The sequence below is a fragment of the Lissotriton helveticus genome, chromosome 11 (assembly GCF_964261635.1).
Source record: "Lissotriton helveticus chromosome 11, aLisHel1.1, whole genome shotgun sequence".
Taxonomy (NCBI): domain Eukaryota; kingdom Metazoa; phylum Chordata; class Amphibia; order Caudata; family Salamandridae; genus Lissotriton; species Lissotriton helveticus.
In genome coordinates this window covers 1,055,001,221-1,055,027,914 of record NC_136072.1, presented here as the reverse complement: position 1 = coordinate 1,055,027,914, position 26,694 = coordinate 1,055,001,221, and the positions used below count along the sequence as shown (strand labels likewise).

Below are 26,694 nucleotides of genomic sequence, written 5' to 3'. Positions count from 1 at the left end.
AGAAGGACCAGATGCAAGGCAGATTCATTGCATGTATATGCATTATATGTATATATGCTGAAACCCTATTGCCGCCTATCTGGAACTATGTTGGACACTCTTGAACCAATGGTAAATAAGTAATGTGAGTGACATGTTAGGTTTTGATGTACGCTTACATATTGTCAACTTGTTGACGTGTTTGTTATTGCCATGCAACTCGCTTTGGTTTTCTTGGGCCCTAGTCATGGTAATGTCAGTGTCGAATGACTTTACCATGTGCACATCTTGGTACTGCTTAAGGCATTGAGACAATATTTTTAGCTAGATGGCTGTTGGATCATAAGTGTTTGTTATCAAGTGATATACATGTGTTGTATTTTTTGTGTAGAATTAGACGTTTGTCAAAATTCAGTCCCTCTTTGTGATGAAGTGCGTGGTCTGCTAGTAAGGTCCTCAGTTTGATAGGCAGCATCTTAAATGACATTGATGCATTTTTGTTTTGTGACCTTCAATCTCCTTTTCTGGAGAGTTGGAGGCTCCCAGGCCTCTGCACCAATTGCTCATTATTCGTTGTTTCTCTGGTATTAATGTGCAATAAGTAGTTTTGTCTTTCAATGTCTGTTCAGATGTTGTTTAGAACGCTCCTTTGTCTATCACCTTGCTTTGTGGCTGTTGGATAGTGAAACTTCAAACTTGCAAAAGGTGATGAGATGAATGCCTGCAATTTGCATAATCACTGGAAATCGATCGGAATTTGTATAGGAGCATTAAAGGCCCTATATAAAAATCCGAACATCAGACTGAAAGTGGGGGGAGAACTGAGCGAGGCAATAAAAATCGAACGTGGGACTAGGCAAGGATGCCCCTGCTCCCCTCTACTCTTTGCTTGCTATATTGACTCATTTATTAGATATATAGAAAAAAATAAAAATATCAGCCCAATTGTATTGAATGGATATGAGACCAAAATATTGGGATACGCAGATGATTTAGCAATCACATCACCAACATCAATAATAGCAATTGGGGAAATCGAGAATGAGGCGAAAAAATATGGCCTTTTGTCAGGGTATAAATTAAACCAAGGGAAAACACAAATAGTCGTAAATCAATTTGTTACTATTCATGATGAGAGAGTTATAGAGTCCGCGGTCTATTTGGCCGTTAGTATAACATCCGATTTATCTAAGGTTGTAGAGGAAAATTTGACCCCAATAATCAAAAAGGCAAAACTAGACTTAGATAGAATGGACAATTTACATTTAACAGTTATAGGCTGCTGTAATGTTATAAAGATGCAGTTTCTGCCGAAGATTTTATATTTATTGCGTACGATTCCTTTATTATTTACTAATAAGTGGTTTAAGGAAATAGAGGGGATTTGTAATCGCTTTATATGGGCCAAGGGCAGAACCCGAAGATCCATAAAGATGCTGGCACTATCTAAAGAACGGGGGGCCTTGCAGTACCTGACTTTAAGACATATTATTTTGCATCAGTTCTTCAGTATTGTAAAGGACTCCTCGGTGGGAATATGAAAGACATATGGAGGGGTAATGCTGGTATTCCGGATATATATGACCTGTTGGTTTTGGATTCTAATAAGGGACTTCTTACCTTTAAGGAGCTAAACTACTATAAAAGAACAAAGTTCAAGGTGTTGGGTGCGGTCATTTCAGTTTGGTCAATTATCCGGAAGAAAATTAAATTAGGGAGAATGAACTTCTATACCCCTTTATATATGAATAAACTTCTGCCAGATGTATTTCATGATCAAGTGATGAGAAGGTGGGATAATCTCGGGGTCGGAACAATTGGAGACATTATAGATCAATTAGGGTTGATAACATTTGAAAGGGCGCAACAGCTATACAATTTGGATCGGAGAGATTTCTTTAAAAACTTACAGATAAGATCAGTCCTGCAGAGAAAACAAGCAGGTAACTGTAAGTTTACTAGGGTAGACTTGATGGAACTTGTTCGAGATGAGGAGGGATATTCAATCTCTCAACTTTATGGTGCATTATGCCTGTATAACGAGGATGATAGAGGAAAGGTATTTGATAAATGGAGAACTAAATTAAATCTAGTCGGGAATGAGGGTGAAAAATCGCTTAGGTTAGGAAACACTACCTTAAAGGTTGCAAATCTGCAGGCACAATACTACAAGACTTTATATGAACTATATTATACACCGCATAGAATAGCCCGCTGGGGGGGAACGAGTGGGATCTTCTGCCCTAGATGTCAGAGTATGGAGGCAGACAAGATACACATATTTGCGTCTTGTCCTAAACTAGATCCCTTTAAACACGCTATGGAAGAATTCTTTAAAGAGGAATTGGAGATTTCTATTAAATTAACTAATGAGATTATGGTCCTGGGAGTGGCAAAGGAGGGGCAGGACGTACCCCATCAAGAATTTTTGTTTATTGCAATGACGCTGAGCCGGCTTTGTATTGCAACGTTATGGAAAGACTCTAATCCTCCTTCGTTTCAACAATGGCTATCTAAATTGTTAGCTATCTATACTCTAGAGAAAGCTTTATATGAAAAAAAAGGCGTAAATGCAAAACAGCTTGGGAAACGGATATGGGCCCCAGTTGAAAACTGGAACTTAAATTAGACGGGTATTAAAAGGGGGGATAGACTTATGCTCATTTTTGATAGGATTATAATTGGCGGTGTTAAAATTGCTCAGATTTTCTAACTCTTCTTTTTTGGAAACTGTACTCAAATTATGTTTTGCATCTCGGTTGTTACTTCAAGTGACTAAGCTTTAATTTAATTGAATTATATCTGTTGTATTAGATATATATGTCAAAGTAATTAATTGTTTATACTTTGTTTTTTCTGATGATGCATAATACAAATATTTTTTTTTAAAAAAGGAAATCGATCAGAATAGCATTCTAAACCATTATTCCTTTGCCCATCATGCCATCTCAGTTTCGACCCAACCATATGCAAATCAGTATTGATCCTGGAACATTCCAGTCCATCTGCCAGGCCATGTCCTCCCTAAACCAGTACACAAGCCTCTCAAGACTGGTATCCACCTAATTGGGGCTCATCTGATGGGTGTAGCTTGGTCCATTGGCATGTTTCGCACAGGACCCATGTCTAGGCATACCCTTGCTACTTACGGCGGTACATCAACCACACAAATGGCGAGAGGATGAATGCTTGCAGTTTGTATAAACACTGGCAAACTCTCGGGGTAGCACTCCAGTCCATTGTTCATTTGCCTACTATGCCATCTCAGTTTGGACCCAGCCATATGCAAATCAGTCTTGACCCTGCCGGACTGTTCCTATTGGAGCAGAGTTGAGACTGATTTCATAAGGCTGGGTCTGAACTGAGATAACGTGGTGGGCAAAAGAATGATGGGTTGGAATGCTACCCCAAGCGATTGCTACTGATTAGATATACTGCAAGCATTTCTCCCACTACCTTTTTGTGTATTTGATGTAACAATGTAAGTAGCAAGGGTATGCCCAGGTGTGGGTCTGGTGCTCACTGTGCCATTGGAACAAGGCTACAACCGGTTGATAAGCCAAAATAGGGGTGATACCTGTCCTGGGGCAGCTGCGAAGAGCTGGAATGAACGCCTGGCCAAGGTGAAGCAAAAACTGGGCCTCTGGTGTCTGAGAAACTTGAGCATTCAAGGGAAGGCTCTGGTGCTCAAGAACGATGCACTGCCTGTGCTGCAGTATGTGACGCAGGCCTGGCCACTCCTGGCCAACGTAGCACGGGCTATAAACAGCATGGTGTTCCATTTTGTCTAGAACTCGAAGATGGACAAGGTTAAAAGGACAGTCATGCACAAGGAGCACCACAAAGTGGGGAAGGCAGTCCCTGAAATCTCGACAATCAGGGCCTTCTTTATGTGTGGCTGCATCTGAATAACCCTGTTAAATGTGAAGAAGGACCACTCTGCCTACAAGGTGTTCCGCTTTTTCCTCCTCCCGGTTTGGAGAAGACTGGGGTGGGATAAGTGGGAGAACACCGTGACATTTAATTGGGATCACCCATGGTACTACAGGGAGGTAGAAAAGTTTGTGGAGGAATTTAAGCTGAACTGTGTTGCTCCTAGCCGTTTGAAGCACACAACAATCCACAAACTCATGAGGACCAGGGACACCACAGAACCAGTGAGCAACGCATGTGTGGGAAAATGTATCCTCCCCAACTTTGACCAACAGACACAGAGACATTGCATGGATGGCCAGGAAGGGGGGTCTGCCAGTGAGGTCATTCATGCACAGCAAGGTACTATGCCTGCACAGGAACTGCCCAAGGGGATGTCCCACAGAGGAAACTGCACACCATCTTTTCTGGGCCTGCCCCTTTACACAGAGACTACGCGCTGCCTTAAGACAAAAGCTGGAAGCCCACATCCCCTACAGGAACGTAACGCATCAGTCCATGCTGTATGGTCTGTTTCTACAGACACACACAGTTGGAGCTATCCAGGATTGCTTGAGACTCCTCTGTTGTGTGAAGGAAATTCTCCTGTACGCCAGGACCCACCTAGTGACCAACGGAGAGGTGGTGTGCAAGGAAGTGTGCCGCAGAATGGTGCACAGCCTGCTAAAGGACTACACAACCATTGACAAAAAAGAAAGTGAGGAGGAGGAAGAACTGTAAACAAACCCCTCCTTCTCCACTGTACTCTTTTAAATGGCCTTTTAAAACTGTGACTAACCCATGCATAGCAAGTAATACTGAACATCTACCCCTTGGAATGTTTATGTTGAAATGCATTTGAACAGAGTTAAAATTGACTGCCCTCCCTAAGAGGAGAGGTACCACTTCCTTAAAAACTATGTATCACAAACTTTTAGGCACTTAATAAAAGTTTTTGACCCCTCAAAAAAAAACCTGTCCTGGGTTACTTGTGTTCCGGATCTTGAAAAGCCTGGCAGTTCGAGACGGACTGCCCCTATTGGAGTAGACACATGACTGATTAGTATATGGCTGGGTCGAAACTGAGTTGGCATGGTGGACAAAAGAATGATGGGTTGGAATGTTAGTGGTTACACTTATTGCAAACATTACTCCCATCACTTTTTGTGGGTTGGATAGTAAGACTTGTTTGGAGATTCCGATATGATTCTAAATTTGGGCTTTTAGGATAACTATAATGTGCTTCCTAACGTGTATTGCATTCTTTCTGGGGGGATTTAATCTAAGCAGAATGGTTAGCTTTCCGCTTGAGGGGTTAATAATGACTGAAGTAAAACGCTTCAGCTCAGTTACAGGTTTTGTCCATCACCTAGAATAACTGAAAGATCTAGCAGATACAGCTGGCCAATCAGAGGCCTCTAAACTAGTCCACCACTGCAGGTCCCAACTAACAACACAGTATGACTGCTTCTATATATCTCACATCTTAACACCTCGTCATGATGTTCAGATGTGGGATGGTAGTCACACACAAAATCAATTCCAGGACGTCACCCCACTAGATTTCCGCACCACTCCAACCATACCTGCTCACGACCCACAAAAAAGGAAAAAAAAATATTAGGTTGGACAACCCAATGCAGTAACCTGCCGAGCAGACTGTGCTCATAAAAGATATCATAAAGGAACCTGGAGAGCTGCTCAAAGCTGCCAGGTAACTGCGAAACATTAAACTGTGTGTCTATCTTTCACACCTCTTTATTCACCACACTGCTAAACCCTGCATCCCATAACGTGATAACCACACCTTGCTGGTTGTTACACACGGCATGGAGATACTTCCCACATATGAACAAAAGGACAACACCCTTGCAACCTCACCCTGCAAGGTCTAGATTGTTGTTCATGCAGGCAAGCGCTTTGAGTGCTCTACATAGGGGTAGTAAGCGCTGTATAAATGCTGTAATACTATACAGTTGGTTGAAGTATAGAAGCAGGAACATAGTGCTACTTTTGAAAATTAACTCAAAAAGCCAGTATCAAAGTTACATGCTCTCATTTAACAAAATGCACTGTGCTGCACAGACCTACCATAACGGCAAAATCTTATGCTCTAAATAATTTACTCTTTATATCTGCAGGTACAGTAAAACATAAGATAGGTGAAATAGAAGCAACTTGAATACGCCCAGATAAGTCTGCTTCATCAGAATATAAGGAGTAGATTCAAACCACACACAAGAACAAGCAAAACAAGCATTACCGTAGAGGAGGCGGGACTACCCACTTTTGTTCGACAGTATTGAGACTGCACATTATTTCGATCTCCAGCGTAAATTCATTACATCCTTTAAAACAAGCATTTACAATGCAATGGTTTCGCCTTTGGAAAAGTTTGAGCTATTGGCATTGTAAATGACAAATTTTGTATTTATGTGTTTGTTTTGAAAACAGATAAAGAAATGGCATTGTCATTTACATTGCCATTAGCTTAATCTCTCGCAAATGTGAGACCTATTGTACCCTACGGACGAGCTCATCAGACAGCAATTACTACCACACACACACACCCAGAGCCACACCACGACTTGCAGTCCACACCATTTACATGCTTAGCTCCACCTACGCCCACTTTACATCCATCTCTCATCGACCCATATCCTGCTGCCTTCAATGCGGCCCAGCCACATCATAGACCATATACTTTCAACCCCTGGGGAAATGCGCGTACACGTGTACATCAGCACTAAAAAGCATTGGCACAGCCAACATGGCCAAAAGACGAGACCTATTGGATTTGGCAATGCTCGTTTATATACCGGTTCATGTCACACATGGCGTTTATAAGTACTGTAAGTAACGACTTGCTATTACATCATCTAATTGTAATCAGATGTAATGGCTACTCCATGTCATCGCCTCCAGTCCTGTGCTTTTGTGTGACAACCTAATGCACTCTGGGTATAGTAGTTTTGTTTACTTCATTGACCCAACTACTTTAACACAGTCGAGGTTGCCACCCTAAGTATAGTGGCACAATTCACTGGACGCCCCCTTGACGAGTTGCCCTTGGCAACTTGCAATAGAAGTGGCGCGAGGGGCCCTGGCGAGGGGCTCCAGCGCACGTCAGAGCCTCGAGAGCTGACATTTCTTCCAGTGATGTCAGGCCTGTTTGGCAGGAAACTCCCTCCTCGGTTTACAGAGCTCGAGGGGGAGCACTGCTCAGTGCAGATGTGCACTGAGCAGTGAAGAGAAATCCAGCACTGAAATCGGAGACACCAGCGCCGTCCCAGACACGATCCCTTCCGGGGCAGGCGCTCCCCACTGGGCCCGGGGAGGACACAGACAATCGGCCATGAGGCCCCAAACTCGAGCAAAAGTGCAACTCCGGGGATAGTACCGTAAAGAGGGACAGAGGGCATTCCCCACTGATTGCAGCGCTTAGAAAACACTTCAAGGAGCAAGGCGTTTTTCGCCAGAGATAGGAAAGTGGTTTATTGAAAGAGGTTTATTGAAAACACAGGGAAAAAAAACCTAAACTACCATATCTCATTTGTTTAAGGACAAATCTACAATGTACAAAAAGTGTAAAACACACCAAATGTGACTTGAGGACAAATCTACAATGTACAAAAAGTGTAAAACACACCAAATGTGACTTCCCTTCCTCCACTGTACTAAAGAGAGCAGCATTGTTCAAGACGTCAGTAGTGCCAGATTTCACCGATGGTGATACTATTTAGCAAAAGATGACTATATTACAGTGAACAAGTAGTATGCCGTTGTCTACTTAGTAAAGTAGTAATTATTTCAGATGATCCACTCATATTTGAGCAGATGTGTGACAGATGTTGAACTGAATTGACCAGCACCCCCAATATCAAGGCCCAGCTGCATGATTACCAGGACCAGGAAAACTCAGCACTCCGTACATTCCATACATTCCGATCTCAAAGTGCAAGTTTATGTGAAGTGAAAGTGTTCATGGTCCTTGACACTACAAGGTGTCGAGGTGAAGACCCATCCCTGAGGAGGTCTGGTTTCCTTGAAGCTCTGTGTCCAGGAGGCCTCCTGTGCTCTGATGTGGACTGTGTCTACAGCCACCGCCGCGCTTGAGGAGCTCAGCATCACTTCTAGGGCTCCAAGTCCACAACGCACCCGTGCTCCGCTTCAAAGTACTTCTGGAGACGTTTGGTGGTAATGGCCAACACTTCTTGGATGTGAACAATCTTTTCCTTGGTTTTCTTGTGAACACAACTCTTGAACCTTTCCAGCTCCAGTTTCAAGAACTCCTCCACTGTGAGTGCGCAGAAGTCCTTTTGCATACCCAGGAAGCCGCAGGTAGCCGAGCGCTTGGCGTGCTCATGCCAGGGGTCATCGTCAGGCTCCCATCCCTCCAACTCGGTCAGGCAAAAGAAGCAGCGGGCAACGTCTGGCTCGTTGTTGGTGGGACTGTGCACCAAGCCAGCTTTGGCCATGTTTTCCGGGGTGCAGCTGCAGTTCTCGGCGAAGGGCCAGTCCCCGAAGGTCTTCAGCCGGTTGCTGAAGTCTTACATCTCCCGGTACTGATGCAGCATCTCCATCAGGGAGGAGGTGTGGCGCCGCTGCCAGGGCGACTGACGCTGGAATCTGGGGATCACGGTTCGATCCCCGGCTCCGGCGGCAGGTTAGCCCAGCACCATGTGACTCTGGGCAATAGCTTGCTTAATCTTCCCGACGGCCCCCAGTGCCTAGAAACGGGTAATTGTGCGCTATACAAATGTGGATTATTATTATTATTATTTTTATCCCGGGGACCAGGGGACCAAGATCACAGGCTCAGAGAGGGGTCGCCGGGACCAAGATCACAGGCTCAGAGAGGGGGCGCCGGGAGCAAGATCAAAGGCTGAGAGAGGGGGCGCCGGGACCAAGATCACAGGCTGCGAGAGGAGGCGCCGGGACCAGGATCAAAGGCTCAGAGAGGGGGCGCCGGGACCAGGGGCCCAAGAGAAGAGACTCACAGAGGAGGCGCCGGGACTCGGACTGCAGACTCCAGCAGGAAGAGAACCTGTCCTAGCCCAGCGGGTCCGAGCACCTGCAGGAAAGTGGTATATTTAGAAACGCGTTAAGTGCTGGTTTAGAGCCTCGTTTTAGACCGTTCACGCTGCACACACCCGCCATGCCATGGTTATCCGTTCATTTCACGTTCCCAAAAATTAAAAAAGTGTGTACGTCCTTGCAGAATGCTTCTAAAAAGGCTGTCAGAAAAAGAAAAGATAAGCCGAACATAAAAAGCATCGCCCGAAAGGAAAGCGGCAGACAAAAAACAAAAGGACTGATGGGGCATAGCGGGGTGAGAGGTGGGGATGCACCTACGGGCACACGGACAGCGGGAGGGGAGGGCGGGAACGGACAGCGGGAGGGGGGGCAGGAACAGGGCACACGGACAGCGGGAGGGGGGGTGGAAACGGACAGCGGGACATCGCAACCCACCCCTGAAAACGAAACTTACAAAATGGCGAAAAGAAAGCTTAAAAAAAAACAACAAAAAAAACGCCCACCGCCTCATGACGATAGCAAGGGGGCGGGATGAGTAAAAATCACGGGAACTCCCACGAATCTGCTCGGGGGATGAGTGACGCATCTCTGTTCCAATGGCTAGCCTCCATTTATGGAGCTAGCCAATGGGACAGAGAGGCGGGACGAAGCCCCATACATGTAAAAAAAAGTTTTTCGCTTGCGCAACCTAAACAGCAAACTTTGAAAGTGCTCATTTGCACCTGCTTCAGTAGAAGAGAATGAGGAGAGAGTCACAGGGTACCTAAGGGCCGTGGTCATGAAAGAAGCAGGATACAACCAGGGATATTACAAGGCATGAGCCAAGTGGACAATTGCCCGGTGACCCATCTTCCAAGAGGCCAACAGGGAAAGTGATCTTTCTCTTAATCTCACCTGTGAATATTTCTTTATCTGAGTCTCTCTCTCTCTCTCCTTGCCTATGTCTTCTCCACTTTTTCTAACAAGTGGCATCAGAATAATTTTAGGTGCACTGGTCCAGACATATTTCAACCGTTTTTTGTGTTACTTCATTTCCGAAGGTTCAAACATAATTCACTATTGTTTCACATCATATGGGTTTGAATTAGCAGAGTAATGTTTTGAATGTATAATAAAATTCAAAGTTGTTCTAAGCATGGGAACCCCAAAATTTGTCTGACACTCTACAGAACGGCAAGTAGTCTGACAAAGATCACCCTGCAGAGTTACTTAAAAACTCAGTGAGATTCCACAGAGTTCCGCAAGGGGGCAGAAATCTGTACGTCACGCTGATTTTTAGCGCCAGGAGATTGTTCCGCGCCAGAAAATCATCACGAATGTCACCAAGCGGAGTGCCAGAGGGCGCAGCTTCTTTCTGCGGCTCAAGTAGATTTTCTACTTGGTCAATAGCTTTCTCAGTGCGAATGGTAGTGGCTGCGGCAAAAACACACATTGAGAAATCTCGACGAGAGACGTTCTAGTGCCCGAAAATCATGTTAGAGGATGCAAATTCTTGCTCACCAACTTAACGTTGGCGAGCCACCCACAAGACAAAACTCCACCACACTGTGATTGGCGGAGTTTCGACGAAACTCCGCGCTCCCAGCATAATGAGGAGTTGGCAAAACTTTGTGAACACTGCCAGCAGAGCAGAACTTTTTGCCCACCCCTAATGAAAACACTGCTGTTCCCAAATAATAAACATACAAAAAGGGAAAGTCAGTAAAGAAACTTTTAATTATCATCAGGAAAGCTCAATGACATGACATGAAAAACAATGTTTCAGGCAAACAGATGAGGCTGCAAAGGGCACTTTACCAAAACGACAGATCTCATATGGTCCTGTTTGTGACATTTCATATGGCTGAGGTTAGTCATTTCGAAAACAAATGTAAGAACGCAGTACTCTACATGCTGTTACAACCTACTGAAAAGCAAAAAAGCATTGGCAAAGCCATTAGGCCTCACCTTTGGGCATTATTGACGCTGCCAATGGTTTTTAGTGGCGTATTGCATGGATTCTGCACAAACGCAGAACTATGCGTAGGATTATGAGACCTTAGGGCATAGGGTCATCCTACCACCTTAGTACCCATGAGCCCAGGACCGACTAGCTATAGTGTCTCACTTTCTCTCCTACTCCCTCACAGAGTGACAACTTGATTAGACACCCCAGAACACAACCCTCCTGACTCTCTCAGGAATCGCGGTTGCAAGACGCACCCTTTCACTCGCACTCTTGTACTTGTCCACAATAAGATCTGACGGCGACACGAACAAGCTTAAAATATTTATTTTAACTAACTTGCTCTAATATGCAGTATACGTGCCACAATAAGCAGTAAAATGCATAACACAAATATGGTCGGCATAGCAATTAGTCGGTAAATCATGAAAGGAGCTGTCATTATAAAGACTGTGTAGCCTAGCCTTACCTCTCTCCCCTTGGACTGAAGCAATATGATTATATATTAGAAGATCTCTGGGCTTTATTTGCAGACCCCGTACCTCAGTCTATAGATGGTAGATCATCATAGGTGCTGTCATGCTCTTCTCCCTGGAATGGTCCCTCTCCAAGTGTGTGCTACCTATTTGTGTAGTCCAGTAAGACCAAAGTACGTATTCCCAATGAACAGCTGCATCAGTACATTTTGTCTATGTGCTAGGGCTGTACCAGAACAGAATAACAAGTGACGTTGTTGATCGACCTTGCTCACAATGTTCAGACCAAATTTCAGGAACACAGCGATAGGTTCTCATGTGAAAACGACAAAAGAGGCATTTGCAAAATAAATGTGTGTAGTAATGTAAAGCAGCGAACAATCTGCAGCGTGCTCATGCTAACTTAGAGAAGACAACAATGTCCCCATGGGCCATGTAACACCCTCCCCTTGGTCAGGTAGGTAGCCCTGGACTAAAATAAAAAAGGTAAGCAGAGGCAAAGCGTCTCGGTGAAAGGCCAAAGAGCCATGCAAAATCCAAACTAGAAACTTGGTGGACTGAAAAATCAAAGCTGATGAAGAATGAAAAAAGAGAAATAAAAATGTTTCCTCGATATTCAACTAGATATCCTTTCACAGCGTATCGTCTGGGCCAAAAACATTGTGGGGTAAGTGGAATGCCATAAGTTCCAACAAACTGTCAGAACCTTCAGTATTAAAAAGGTATGCTATCCATTTAAGCAATTTGAATGAGCAGACATGCTCCTCATATCCAGAGGCAGTCAGGAGCATTTCAGGCAACCTGCGTTAACTTCGATGAGACTTTGATCCAAGAGGCGCTGTACGCAAGCACAGGTACTCAAGCCTTCCGATGGTCCAAGTGTAGGATCGTACACAAAACGCCTACCCACGGAACAGTCCGGGTCATGGGCCATCAACGAACCTATCAACAGTTCACAATCCAGGGCAGCATGTGACGTATATGGAGAGGCAGAATACCGGGACCCAATCAAAGGGGCACCGGAGGCAGTGGAACACAAGTTGTACACAGGTAAAGTAGGCATAACTGAAGGTCAGACAAAAGTCGATGTTAAGAGCTTCCAATGGCCTTAAACCAAAAAGCTGCTACAGCTGCAACTGGTCCTGGCTTGGCAATAGCACAGGTCGAGCTGCCATTATGGAGCAGCAGTAGAAGTAACAGAACTCCACAAACCAAGAGGAGCAGTAAGAGAAGCCCTCCGAATACGCTGGAAAAAATAGAATGAATAAAAGATGGGATTACTCCAAAAATAGCCTGAAACGTGGTGACAAGGCTGGAGCACACAACCTCAAAAAAGTGGGCCGAGCCCGCTGTATCAGACGCATTCAATATTTGGTGAATTCATTTTCCAAAATGTAGGGGGAGATTTGTGTTTAGCAGTGACTGAATCTCACTTGATGTTCTCGTCACCTGCAACTCGAAGGTCTCACAAGCTGATGTGAGAGCCACTTCTTGTTGAAACAATAGCGCTTTGAGTCTGCTTAGCTTATTGAAATCTGTTTTCAAAGTAGGAATGGAAGGCCACATCGAACTATCTACAATCCCGTGTGGGGGTGGAAACAGGACGTTGCTGCAACATGGAACACATTGGGAAACTGTTACTATATACGGGATGCTGGCTCTCAAGCCGTAGCAGTATTTGTTATTTAGGATAAGATAACTGCCGTTAGAAAACAAAGTGAGTGGGGGAATAATAGCAGGGACCGGGGTTCCCTTTAAAAAACAAGCCTAATTAGGGAATGAAACATTGCAAGTGCCGTAAAGTTTTACCTGTTTATTGACCAGGAAGTGTCCCACTGTAGAATCACAATCCTCCCCTGTAAGGAAAACATTCTTGTCCGCATGTTGGCTACAAAATGCGAACGAAAATGACCATAATTCATGAATGAATTTGCCCCCAAGTGGTTCATATCTACTTACAGGATAGTGTTTCATACAAGCCGTAAATTGGAAAAGTGAGATGGGCAAGGAAATAACCCCATGTATTAACATAACAGCTGAATCGGTTTCTGCCACAGAAAATGTTAACTGTTCCAGTTTCTCAATGTGTAACATAGTATATGTTGCATCTTTCATTGACATAAGTTTTTTTTTATCCGTCAAATTGGTAAAAACAGTGCTGAAGCGTTCAGGTAAACCCATGGAACTCTCCCATTTTTAAGTGTGTGTGTAAGGTCGAACCAAATTGCATAACAGAACGCAACTGATTCTGACCATGATACAAAGTGAACACTTCAGTCTGAACAATGTCAATAACAGATGATACAATATTATCCAAAGTATATATAGGAGAAGAGTGGGGGGCATGGCTAGCCAGCCAAGATGGTGGTTGAAGCCTGATAGAGCAACGATCCTCCCAGGGGGAATCACCCTACACACGCTGTGTCCCTGACGGCGACCTTCATGGGAGGGCGGATGAAATAGTGCTGAAACCCCTGAGATTGCAAGATTGCAGGACCGGCGCCTGTACCTGCTCTGGGACGCCAGAGCGGAGCGGGGCCTGCCAGATGCTCCTTGAAGCCTGCTCCTGGCAGAGGGCGGAGACTTGCCTGCAGAGGGCCGACCTGCAGGAGCTGGAGTCGGAGGCCTCCCCTGCTGTGGAGACGGTGGGCGCCGTCTCCCCCCTAGGGTCTCTGCTGTGGATTCCTATCCGGGGATGTGCGGACTCGGCTGCGGACCTTGGTAGTGATGCCTGGTGGACTGTGCTGCTGGACTGGGCGACGGACGGTTTGGCCGCGGTGCGCGCTCAGAGAAGGGGCGCCGCAAGAGTTAACTGTAGACCACTGCGGTGAGTGGTGCACCGCGTGGCTTGAAACTGCGATCTGGGGCCTGCCCTGGCTCCGATTTGCTGTTGCTGCGGCCGGGCTACGGCGGTGGAGGCACTGAATGCATGGACACGCTGCGGGCCGTGACCGGGAGTGAGGGCTGAGGTGAACTACGGCCCGCATGCCCGATTAGCGGGGGAGTGCGCTGCACCTCTCTGGGGCCTGCCCCCGCCTCCTGGACGCTCGGCGGCCTGCCGGGGACTACGCAGGGGCGTCCAGTGCCAACCAACGGGGCCGGATAGGCCTGGGAGCAGACAATACTGGAGGAGCGTGCTGGCCTTGAGTGAAAGGCCCCTGTAGAGCGGAGGCGGTGATCCCTCAGGCCACCTTTCTTCTTCTCTTCTCCCCCCCCCCCCCCACACACAGTACGCTGTACTTCCCTCTTGGCTTCTGCCTCATCGGGGGGGCAGCAGGAGACCACGCCTGCTGCCAGGATCCCGATGGGACAGCGCCACTGGTTACGGCCCGGGGGCCCTGGGAGGCAACTTAAGTACCCTGCAGCATAACAACACTGGGCCATTAATACTGACCAGGAGCACAGATTGGCCTTACCTGAGGTCCTCCGCACAGAGGCATTGCCGGAGGGCGCTGCAGGCCGACAGAACTGCGTCACGCCATCAATTTGGATGCTGCCGCCGCCCTTATCCGAACTGCATAGTGGTGCTGCCCTGACAGGAGACTGGGAGCGGCGCTGAGCCATGGGTTGAAATCGGGCAAAGACACAGGAGGGGCAGGGCGGCTCTGACTTCTCCCATACCATGACGGGCGCCGGCGGTGGGCCCTCCTCGCCTGGAGCTACTTCAACCGGACACGCAGGGGAGCAGGCGCCGGACAAACTGGACCGCATATCCTTATATCCAGATTACACAGTGTTGGTACAGAGACCGAGATCCTCGTATCAAGCGGTGAAGAAAAAACTGCAGAATGCACAACTCAAATATGCACTCCTGTACCCTGCATGGTTGAAGTTTATACACGATAAGAAGACTCACTTCTTCGAAAGCCCGGCAGATGTTGAAGAATGGATGGAGGTGATGTGCATAGGCTCTAGCCAGGCTAGTCTCCCGGGTGCTTCCACGCAGGGCTCGTACGGACTCCCAAAGCGAGCCTCTTGCCGATCCCAGAACCCCAACCGAGGCGAGATCAAGAAGCAGCGCTTGCGGTGGGCGGCGCCTTCCGTGAGGACTTGCACAAAATTTCTACCGACTCAGTCGCTTGGGGCAATCGCTGTGATAATTATTATTATAACTGATGAATGTTTAGTACTGAAGAATCTACTGTATCCTTTTTGTGGTATTGCTTATGTTATGAACCGGTCTCTTATTTTGTTCTGAAGGGGACTCCGGGGAAGCCTTAAAAATGTCAGTCGGTGACGGTCAGACAGGACCTCCCAGGGACACTGAGCACACTTCCCCCCCGGGTTGGGGATCCGTAGAACCGTCGGGTTGTAGACCCTGTGGTAATCATGATTGTGAATGAGGATAGCCACCTCCATGTTAGCATATGCACCGTTATTTGTTATGTGCTATTTGTACACGATTGTTGGGCACAGCAAGGTTCAAATGATGCGCCGAGTTTAGTTAAGGTTTTTGGGATGGGGACTCCTGGTCGGGCTGGGTATACATATTCCGCATTTGCAGACCTCTCTATTACCCACACAGACATACCACGGGGATGTACAACTTCGTCACGTGGAATGTATCTGGGCTGGGGGCCATCCAGAAGAAACACCGTATTCATGCATACCTTCTCAGACGTAAGACACAGGTAGCATTCCTCCAAGAATCTCATCTAACTGATTCCGAAGCCCACAAAATGCGCAAAAAATGGTGGGGTCACATTTACTCTACCAAATACTCCGCGTTCGCTAGGGGGGGCGACCATTTGGATATGCCATGGGGTCCCATTCCTTGAACTGGACAGAAGGGTTGACGACCAGGGCAGGTACGTCCTGGTGAAAGGCTCATTAGATGGTTCATTAGTGGTCCTGGGCAGCATCTATGCCCCCAACTTTGATCAGGACCAGTTCCTGCGTAGGTTGGGTGCTGCAATGACAGACTGGAATGGCACACCCTGGATACTTGGTGGGGACTGGAATGTGGTTATGAACACGGCCTTAGATAGATCACCCCCCCCCCACAGGGCACAAATGCCGGTAAGCTGGCTGATTTCTTTACTACATGGACAGAAGGATGGACACTCTGACACATGGCGACACCTACACCCGACCCATAGGAATATTCCTTCTAGTCCTCCGTACACAGTTTGCACACTAGAATTGACAGGTTCCTTTGCTCCCGATCCATCATCGATACGATTCACCAATCCACTTACTTGGCAAAAACATTCTCTGACCACAACCCCCTAGAGCTCACGATTAGCTGGGGTCCAGTACCCACCCCTGTCCATACCTGGAAACTGAACCCGCAGCTACTAGAGGACAACCCTCTCTAACAGTATCACTAAATACTTGACCAAAAATTGGAACACAGCCTCCTCCAACCTGATTGACTGGGATACCCTGAAAGTTGTAGTAAGGGGGCAGCGATTGGTCAAGTAGTTGGGGCCAGACAGGAGACACACCAAAGATTGAAAAGTATACATCGCTTAAACATACTGGAACGGGAAGCGATAGCCGACTCAGACAAACGGGAGCATTACAAGATGCCCACATAGACCATGCAGAAACATTAGAAACATTACGGACCATAGACCATAGTGCATTCCTTCAACGAAAACACACTGACGCAGATAGATCGGGTGCACTGCTGGCCCGTATAGTTAGGGACAGGCCAGACCCGCCAGTCATAACCAGAATCCGCACCCGTGCAGGTCATATAGTCCACACACAAAACGAGATCAACACTGCCTTTTATGAACATCTGACGATGCTATATGAGCCCCCCGCTCCGGTGGACGGTCATTCCATAGCTGCATTTTTGCAGGACCTCCCTTTTCCAGTGGTCCCAGATGCAGTGAAAAAGGACATTGATGGCCCTATTACTCAAACTGAAATCCTTGCTGCTATGAAAGAGTTGAATCGCAACAAAACCCCTGGAATTGATGGACTCCCTGTGGAGTTTTACCATACTTACTCAGAGACCTTAGTGCCCACCCTGGAATCTGTCTATAAGGTAGCCTTTGAGACTGGTCATCTGCCAGAATCCACTATGCAAGCCTTGGTCACATCGATACCCAAGCCAGGCCGAGATACCTTAGAGCTATCTAATTACAGGCCCCTCTCCTTACTGTCCACCGAATACTAAATTTTAAGGAAGGCCCTTGCTAACCGTATACAACCTCACCTTAATATACTGATACATGGTGATCAAGGTGGGTTTTTACCGACTCGCAGTACTTCTCTGAACACTAGACGATTACACTCTGTAATGCAGGCCACCCCTCAAGAGTACCGTGCTGCAGGATGCATAGCACTGGACCTTAAGCAGGCCTTTGACTTATGTTCATGACACTGCAACGATTTGGATTTCCGGACATATTCCTTAAATGGGTCCGTTTATTGTATACATCCCCCACTGCTAGAGCACGCACTGGCCGGTACAACTCGGGCCTGTACAATATCCATAGGGGCACGAGGCAGGGATGCCCGCTGTGAACTTTGTTATTTGTGCTCGCCCTGGAGCCACTAGCTCTGGCCCTCAGAAGATCAGAGGTTCAGCTCGGTATTCCCATTACTGGAAATCACCACCTAATATCAATCTATGCAGACGACCTACTATTATACTTACGGGATCTGACAGCGGACAATGCCCCTCTCCCCGACATCTTTGGCACTTTTGAACAGCTATCGGGACTGGCTATAAACCCGGAGAAATCGATTACTTATTTTTTCCGGGATTCACACCATCCACTCACATACAGTTTGATACTTATACAATACCAGTAACCCACACCACCTTCATATACCTGGGCATCCACGTGTATAGGTCACAGACATACCAGATTGAGGGTAATATAGTCCGAGCCATAACGGCTCTCCGCGCTAGTGAGACCTTTTGGTCCTCACTTCCACTCTCGGTGATAGGCATAATTGCCGTCTCCAAAATGGTGATGCTACCCAGCCTCCTATATTATTTTGTGAATATACCTGTGGTTCTTCCCCAATCCATTTTAATACGCTGAATGCTATGTTAAATACACTAATCTGGGGTGCTGGGCGACGACGAATAAGTCTTCGAAAACTCCAATTGGAGACACGCAGTGGCGGCTTGGGAGTGCCTGATTTCCGAAGCTACTACTATGCCAGCCAGCTCCAGTGGCTGTCATACTGGACGGCAGGGAGAAATCCCATCCCTATTGAGAACCACCCTACAATCCTGGAAGAGGGACCTATTCTACACCACCGCAGCGATCCCTTACGCTACAAACATCCCCCCCCCAATCGGAATTCCTACACCACAGGGTAGACTATCTAAGACAAGGATACGGGACTGGACGGATGCTGTAGTGGAGGACATAGGCGCATTCTTTGGCGATGGCACCATACTAGATCATGACGCCTTTGTGCAGACCACGGGAGCACCGACACGCTTATTCCTACTACATGCCACCGTGACACATTACATATGGACTACCTGGGCCCCACAGAGGGAGGAGCACCCACAACACACTCTGGTACATCTTCTGTATTATATAGGAACTGGGGGTCACCTGGTGCGGTGGTTATATACAGGGGTTAGGGCGTATGCTGCTATTGCATTCACCTCTCTCAGAGCACAATGGTCCGAAGACTCTCCACAGGAAATTACTGACGCGGCATGGGCGCATATGTTAGAACACCCCAAAAAGGTATCGCGCAACGCAAAACTAAAATTTATCCAGTCCATGGTCCTGCATAGATCGTACCTCATGCCCAAGCGGATCCATCGCATGTTTCCGAATTCCCCCCACTGCTGCCCCCGATGTCGAGAGGATGAGGCAGGCTTCCTCCACATGCTATGGTCCTGCCCGTGCCTCAGAGACTATTGGGGACGAATCTGCACCTCACTGAACACAGTTACACAACTCCCAGTACCGGATGAAGCTCTGAATTGTCTCATAGGCCACCGGAGACGTTTGAAGATACATAAGGTACGGTTAAAGTTCTTGGATCTCGCATTTATCCTGGCGGTGAGAGCCCTCACTATGAGATGGAAATCCCCAAGATACCCGGCTGTGTCCGTCTGGCAGGCGGACATGCTTCAATGGGGAAGAGCAGAAAGGGCAGCTCTCCACAGAGAGGAAGAGAGAGGGTTGAGGAAACAACCTATTTCACTAGAGTGGGAGGCTATGCTGATTAAACTTGAAACACTTGATTTGTCATCCCCATGAACCACATTGCCCCATAGCATGCTAAGATGCCGGATAGCTGTAGATCCCTAAGGTCTGAGATCATGACTGATACTCTCTAGCCCTAGACCATATCCGTCCTTGGAGCAATATGTCTGTAGTGAATTACTCAGATTGTTACGGATTACTAGGGAGCCCCCGACCGGGAGTCAAGGGGGGAGTGGAGGGTGGGAGGAGGGTGGGAGGAGGGTGGGAATGGGGTGGGTTAGGTTCAGTTCTGTTACTTATATTCACACACTGCTTTAAATGTTGATGTGACTCACATTGGTAATACGCTGCTTTAACACAAATGCTAATAGAGTCCAGATCCCAGGACTAATTTATCATACAGAATTCAATATGTAAAATCTGTATGCGCCAAATATAGAGTAATGTATGGAAAGAAAAGAGAAAAGAATGTCTCTGATGTATTCTATGTATGCTATATAATGTGCCATGGTCACTAATAAAGTGTGTTAACAAAATATATATATAGAAGAAGAGTGTTTATACTGTCATCAACCACGGCAAGAACTTTTTATAAATCATCCTGATCAATTTGACGTAAGAGAAACTGCAGCTTCCATTTGGGAAAATTGCCAATATTTATTATATGCAGCATATACAAAACCTTGCGAGGGGATTTTGAAGCTAAAAGAAAATCAGCTAGATCAATGTCACCTGATAAAAGGGAAAAATGTTGCTTCACAGAAGACAGTGTGGAGTGTTCCAACTATTGTTGATATAATTTACCCACAGAATATGTGGTAACTGTATGAGACTGGGAGTAACGAGGTTCAGGTCTACCTTGAGTGAACCCTGCCCTGGTATTCGTAAAGTGCAAATGGCAAGCATTGGTGTCCATGGGCCACTGCAACCAACCCATAGGGTCAATACTAGATGAATTAAGAGTACAGTTTTGAAACATAACAGTTAAGTCCTCAGGCGTTTAGTTGTATGTGCATGCTATAGTCAGCCAAGGACGGAATTGAAGGAGTATTTAAATTTTTAGCAAGTCTGCTGAACCGTAGACTTAAAAATATTAGCTGAGACGGTATTATTCATGCACAATGCAAGGACTCAATACCCTGGACCTGCCAACTCTTTGTTTCCCAAATAGACTTGAAATCAATCGTGTCCTTCCAATAATCATAACCTTTCAGGGACAACTCTGTTGAGTGTAACTAAATTACGGTCTCCGAGTATTGGTCCTGTGCAAACAATGATGGCCATAATGTTGGTAATAAAATAGATCTGCATAATTTGCGGGATTTAAATAAAAATACTCAGTATCCAACACAGTGTAATATTGTAAATCAGAAAACAGTGAGTAAACAGTGTTGAGATCCCAATCGTCGAAGTGCATTTCAGGTAACACGACATCCCCCAAAGAAACTCGGAATACGTATGGAAATATGCAAATTTTCAATGGGACCATGTACAGCAAATGCTACTTTATCCCAAACGATGCCATCAACGACTGGGAAGGCTGAAGTGTTAACCAGTGCTTGATCTCTTTTCATTTTATGAGACGAAGTATGTGGGGCCCAAACTCGGTCAACCAAGTCAGCAGCAGAGTGTTCAGGTAAGTAGCGGCCATTAATCAAAAGGAAAAAAATTGACATGAAGCCAATCCACTTTATCGACAACAAGATCCAGATGAATGTTCATGGCAGGACCAGGAAAGTACTTTTTAACCAGGAGTTGAAAACATAAATCTGTGTAGGGGGCTCAGCCACAGACGAGGAAAACGAAGACGTATCGGACGGAAAGTTATCACGGTCCATATAGTAACCACTGGAACCTAGTTGAAACAGTAGGGGCTGTTCTTCATTAGAAGGTGAATAAATGGTCCTTTCAGGAATATCAACTATAATTTCAACTGGTGGAAAAGCATACTCTTTTTCCACTGTTACAGATGTAGAAGGCAAAACAGGCAATACATCCATTGTAGTCTCCATATCCCCTTCCTGTACTCGGGGAGGATCCGAGGAAACAGAATTCATTGGATGAAGGGAAACATCCCTCAGCGGAAGGCTTGTAGGCATACTATTGAGTATCAGCCAGAAGGTGTAACTTGACATGTTCAATGAAAACAAAACTATTCTCCTTCTAACAAGGTAGGGGAGGCAAGATCACAGTACGGTTGCCTTTTAAACCAAGGACTGGGACTGGTGCACGGTACGATGGACCAAATCCTTTCTTGTTCTCCACCTTCTCTCGGACCAGATCACCAACTTTAGGAAGCCAGCCAGAAACCGGGATCAGCACTGCTGCATCCATGGATGATGGCAACTGAGCTTTAGCAAGAGCGTCACAATTCTTTTGTAGATCCTGTAACATAGCACAATGAGTATCTACGTCAAACATTGGGGCAGCCGCCACAACATCTAGACCATCAAGGTCTGGCACAAACATTTTAATGCCAAAGAGCCTTTCGTATGTGGTTGCCCACCAATAGATCTTCTAGGGAGATGTTTAAGTGCATGTTGGACTCCATATAGATGAGTCGACCAGCCCTGATCAGTACCATATACCCTCGCTGTTAAATTTTGCTTTAAGTCACGGTTCATCCGCTCCACAACAGAATTTCCCTCAAGCTGATATGGAGACGAGAATTGCACTTGCATCCTCAGAGACTTCATCGCATCCTGGTAAGCCTTAGAGGCAAAAGCTGGCCCTTGGTCTGAATGGAAGGTGCCACAGTGTGAGAAAGTGCCATCTTTCTTGCATGGTATGCCCCCACTTTTTACTGAATTGCTGATGTGCTTTTACTGAGTGTACCCTGAGCTCCTGCCAACCAGGTGCCCAGGGCATGTGTTCCTTCCCTAAAACTGTATTGAAGCGAACATACAATTGGCATCTCTGGCCACATGTCAGCCCCTGGTAAATGGTACCCTAGGTACCCAGGGCATTGTGACCAGAGAAGACCCCTAAGGGCTACAGCACTTATTGTGCCACCCTTAGGGGCCCTGCACCCTGACACCCACACCCTGCCTTTGCAGACTGAGTGTCCTGGTGCAGACCTAAACAAAGAGTCGACATGGCACACATCCATGTGTGCCATGCGCACAAACCTACTGCACTGGCATACATCATTCACCCCTCTAGCTGCGTGCCCTATGCCAGTGGTGTGGGCACAGGTGCACGAGCCCTGTGCCCCTACAGTACCCAGGGCTATTCCTGGGCACTGTAAGTTCAGTGATGCCATTAAGAGTATATGGTGCTGGGAGGTTGTCATTACGAACTCCACAGCACCATAATAGCTACACTGAAGACTGACAAGTTTGATATAAAACTTCTCAGCACATTAAACCCACACTGATGCCAGTGTGGGATTTAATGTAAAATGCATACAGAAGGCATCTTAGAGACGCCCCCTGAAACCTAACCTACAATCCACGTCTTGTGTGAGAGGCTGCCTAAGCTGCCACACAGCAGAAATGTTGCTGGACCCCTGGGTGGAGAGCCCCCCCCTATCCTGAGGCCTACAACAATGCACATCCTGTGCGAGATGCTAGGTCTCCTCCCCCAGGATGGGCCGGGGGAAGCTTCAAAGGCATACCGCCTTTGTGAGCTTCTCCAGACCGCTTGCTGTACTCTGCACCTGGCCCCCACCAGTTCTGACCCCCACTCTGGCATGAAGACTGACGGAAACCCTACCTGAGGAAAGGGGGTGTGCCAGCCTGTGCCAACTCCACCCCTCAGGTGGGAGAGGTGAGGTGAAGCACAACTCCGGGCTCCGGCCATCTTGAGGATGGGGAGACCTGCCCAATCAGAGATAGGCTCCTGTCCCCCTCCCACAGGAGAGGAGCAGGTTAGGGGGTGTAGGTCCCTGCTCTTTCCCTACCTGTAACGCCCCTAAATGTAGTATTTAGGGGCACCCTGAACCTTCCTTCCGTAGATCCTGATTTCGAAACAAGAAAGAAGACCTGCTGTGCAGCTGCTAACAAGAGGATGAGACCAACTGGCTTGGCCCCAGCTCTACCGGCCTGTTGATCCTTGACCCTTCTCCTGCTAAATCCCGGCGTCTCCTGCGGACAGCAACCTCAAGAACCCCGAAGGACCTGCCTGCCTTGACCCTCTTAGAGAATGGGACTCCCACAAGCAGTGGCTCTGCTCAAACAGCAATACCCCTGGTGCCAGCCAGGAACCGCGAATCCAGCCCACTCTGCACCCGATGAGCCCGGACTGTGCCTGAGAGGACAAAGACCCTGAGAACGTCCCCCTGGTGATTCTGACCTGGAATCCAGTGCCCAAGGACCCTCCTCGACGACCCAGACGACGCCTGCAGACTTAGAACCAGGGACCCTTCCAACCGTGACCAGATCTCCGTTGAATAACATTGAGTGCCCAACGGCTCAAAAGCACCCTGCAGCCCGAGTGCCCCTGGCAGTACAACCTTTGTCCTATCCTACTTCCCCATTTGCCCTGAGCAAGTGACCAGGAGCGCAGCTCCCACAGCTGCGTGGCCTGCTAGCCAGCAGCCACTAACCGAAGGCCCCCTGCCTCTCATTGGATAATATTGGGCCTAACTACCTCTGCACCCGTCTGCCCCTGTGCCGCTGAGGGTGTACCAACTGTACCTACCTGACCTTGGGAGACACCTGAGTCTATGCCCAGAACTTTAACTCTGCCAGTTGAATACTTACCTAAAAGCCGATAACTCACTTCTCTTCCTTAGGCTAACATTGAAGTGTGGAGTTTTGAAACTTAAAAATATTCATCTAAAATCAGCCGAACTGCGAATTCCGATTTACTCACCTACTATCAGGAGAGACCTCAGGGCTGCAGCTTTGAGCCCAGTACTGACCCTGAAAAGTAATTCTAACCGCACTTACCAGTAATTTGTATTTCCTTCCATAGGATATTATTGCCTGCTTTTTGCTGAAAAAGTTTCAAAGTGTCGATTTTGGAAACTTACAAATATTCTCTAAAAATCGTGCCAACGATAAAAACTTAATTACTTGCCTGTTTTAGATATAGGTCCCAGTGCTGAACCTAGGAGTCCAGCACTGGATTACAAAAGTAACGTGAACATTCTTTACCTGCAAAGTGAATTTCCTTCCATAGGATAACCTTGGTAATTTCAACTGAAAAAGTTTCTAAGTGTCAACTTTTAAAATACAATAATATACCTTAAAAATCACTACTGTAACCAAAACGCTTTTACTTAACTGTTTACAGCTCATGTCCCGGGACTGAACCCTAGGATCCAGTCCTGTGGTTAGAAAAGTAATCTACAAAGTAACTAATTGCATTTAACCAGAAATTCCCATCGAGATCAATGTTGCATTGTGTTTGAAATTGTGTTGCCTATTGCAACAAACTGTAACTATTGCATTCAAAAAGTCTATTGCCTATTTGAAAAGTATTTAACTAATGTAACTCATCCTGAGAAAGTATATTTTGATACCTTGTTGGTTCTAAAATAAAACAAATTTATCTTTTGATACAAAACAATTGGCCTAGAGTTCAGTTCTTGAGTGTGTGAGACCATTTGCTGACTGGGTGTGTAAAACAGATGCCTTACTGTCACGACGTCAATGGCGTTTACCACTAACCTCTGAAAGATGTCAGCAGGAACGATGGATGGATGACTAGTCCCCCTCCTCTCCGGAACGCACAATACACAGTGTAGGGGTAACACAACTATGTATGAATGCCTCCCAGGGAAAAAGGGGAAGGGGATAAACAATAAAGGTTGTTCCGAAGGGCTTCTGGGAACTGTATGGATGCCGTCCACCCACTCTCTCGCCAGTCTCTATGTCCCCCCGGTGTTTGCTGCAGGTAAGGAAGGAACAAGAACCAACAATTAGAAACCCAGCACTGCACAGAACTCCCGGTAACAAGTATTCACAAGATGATAGGTACTAACTGTTGAGGTGGACTGGAGCGCTTGAAACGCCCTCAGGAAAACAATACAGGAAACAGCACTTCGTCGAGTGTAACCAAGCCTTCGCAGGAGCAGCCTGACAACTGGCTGCAAAGGTTTCCAAAAGTCGACAAAAATCAGCAAGGAATGTGCAAACATTAAAAAAAAAAAAAAATCAGCAAGGGTTTTCTTCGTGTAGCGCGCACCGGTACCGGCACGCCTGGATGCACCAAAGGAAGTCCCCAGGAAGAGTACAGTGACGGAGACGACAACGCGCTCCTGCGCGGGTCTCACAAACGCCACTAAAAATAGCGAGAAAGGAATTCCCCAGGAAGAGTACAGTGACGGAGACGACAACGCGCTCCTGCGCGGGTCTCCCAAACGCCACTATCTTTAGCGAGGCCGCCCGTCTTATTGATGCGGGGACTCGCTGAATGTAAATAGCACCAAAAACAGTATCGAGGAATGCGGGGAAGCAGAATCCGTTCTGCTCAAATGACAAAAGTACCTGACTCTCTGCTCCGGCTACACAGGCAAGGCTCCGTCCTGAACAAACGCAAGGTCTGGATTGACAAGCCCCGAGCCGTTACCTCGGAAGGCTTTTGTCAATCCATCACTTCCGTTTCCGTGTCTGCTGGGTCTCTGGGGAATGTAGTCCCGCAATCGCCAGGCTCCCTCCAGTGGCGATATGCGGGAACCACATCTTCTGACCACCGCTATCCGTCCCTTCCTGTGCCTCACACCCCTGGTAAGCGCTACACTTACACTGTCCTCTGATACTGCCTTACTGCTCGACCAAGCTACCACTTTGGAGAGTGAGGTTATATCTAACTTTAGCCTCTGCAAAACCTCTGGGGCTCTATACACACTGTACCTTACTTTGGTCCAGTATATATAGAGCCACTTTCCTACACACTGGCAAATGTCCCTACTAAGACATGAAAATCTTTTATAACAGTTCGAATGTCAGCACTGCGTTGCGGCCAAACCAAAAGGAAACAAGTGCTTGAATCCAGTGCAACCAAAATATATTAAAAAGCATTATCTGATGTTAAAGGACCGCAGTGATCAAGATGAACACAACCAAATGGTTTATTTGAAATGAAAAGTTGAGAATGTGATGGACGTGAGACAGTAGAAGGTTTAATCTGTTGACAAATTTCACAGGAAAAAACATATTTGCGCTTTTGCTGTTCTAAGCCACGCCACCAAAAACATTGCTGTAAAAGCAAAATTGTCGCTGACACTCCGCATGTGCAGAAGCCATGCCTTCACGAG

At 46.8% G+C, this 26,694-nt stretch overlaps 1 protein-coding gene and 1 pseudogene across 10 annotated transcripts in view; one reads left to right on the top strand and one right to left on the bottom strand.

The window, feature by feature from the left end:
- The window catches only part of CLIP1 (CAP-Gly domain containing linker protein 1), a 771,076-nt gene that overhangs the window by 496,460 nt on the left and 247,922 nt on the right, over positions 1 to 26,694 (top strand). The gene's annotated exons all lie outside the window — the stretch shown is intronic.
- Positions 7,948 to 8,457, bottom strand: LOC144792513 (baculoviral IAP repeat-containing protein 5.1 pseudogene; annotated as a pseudogene).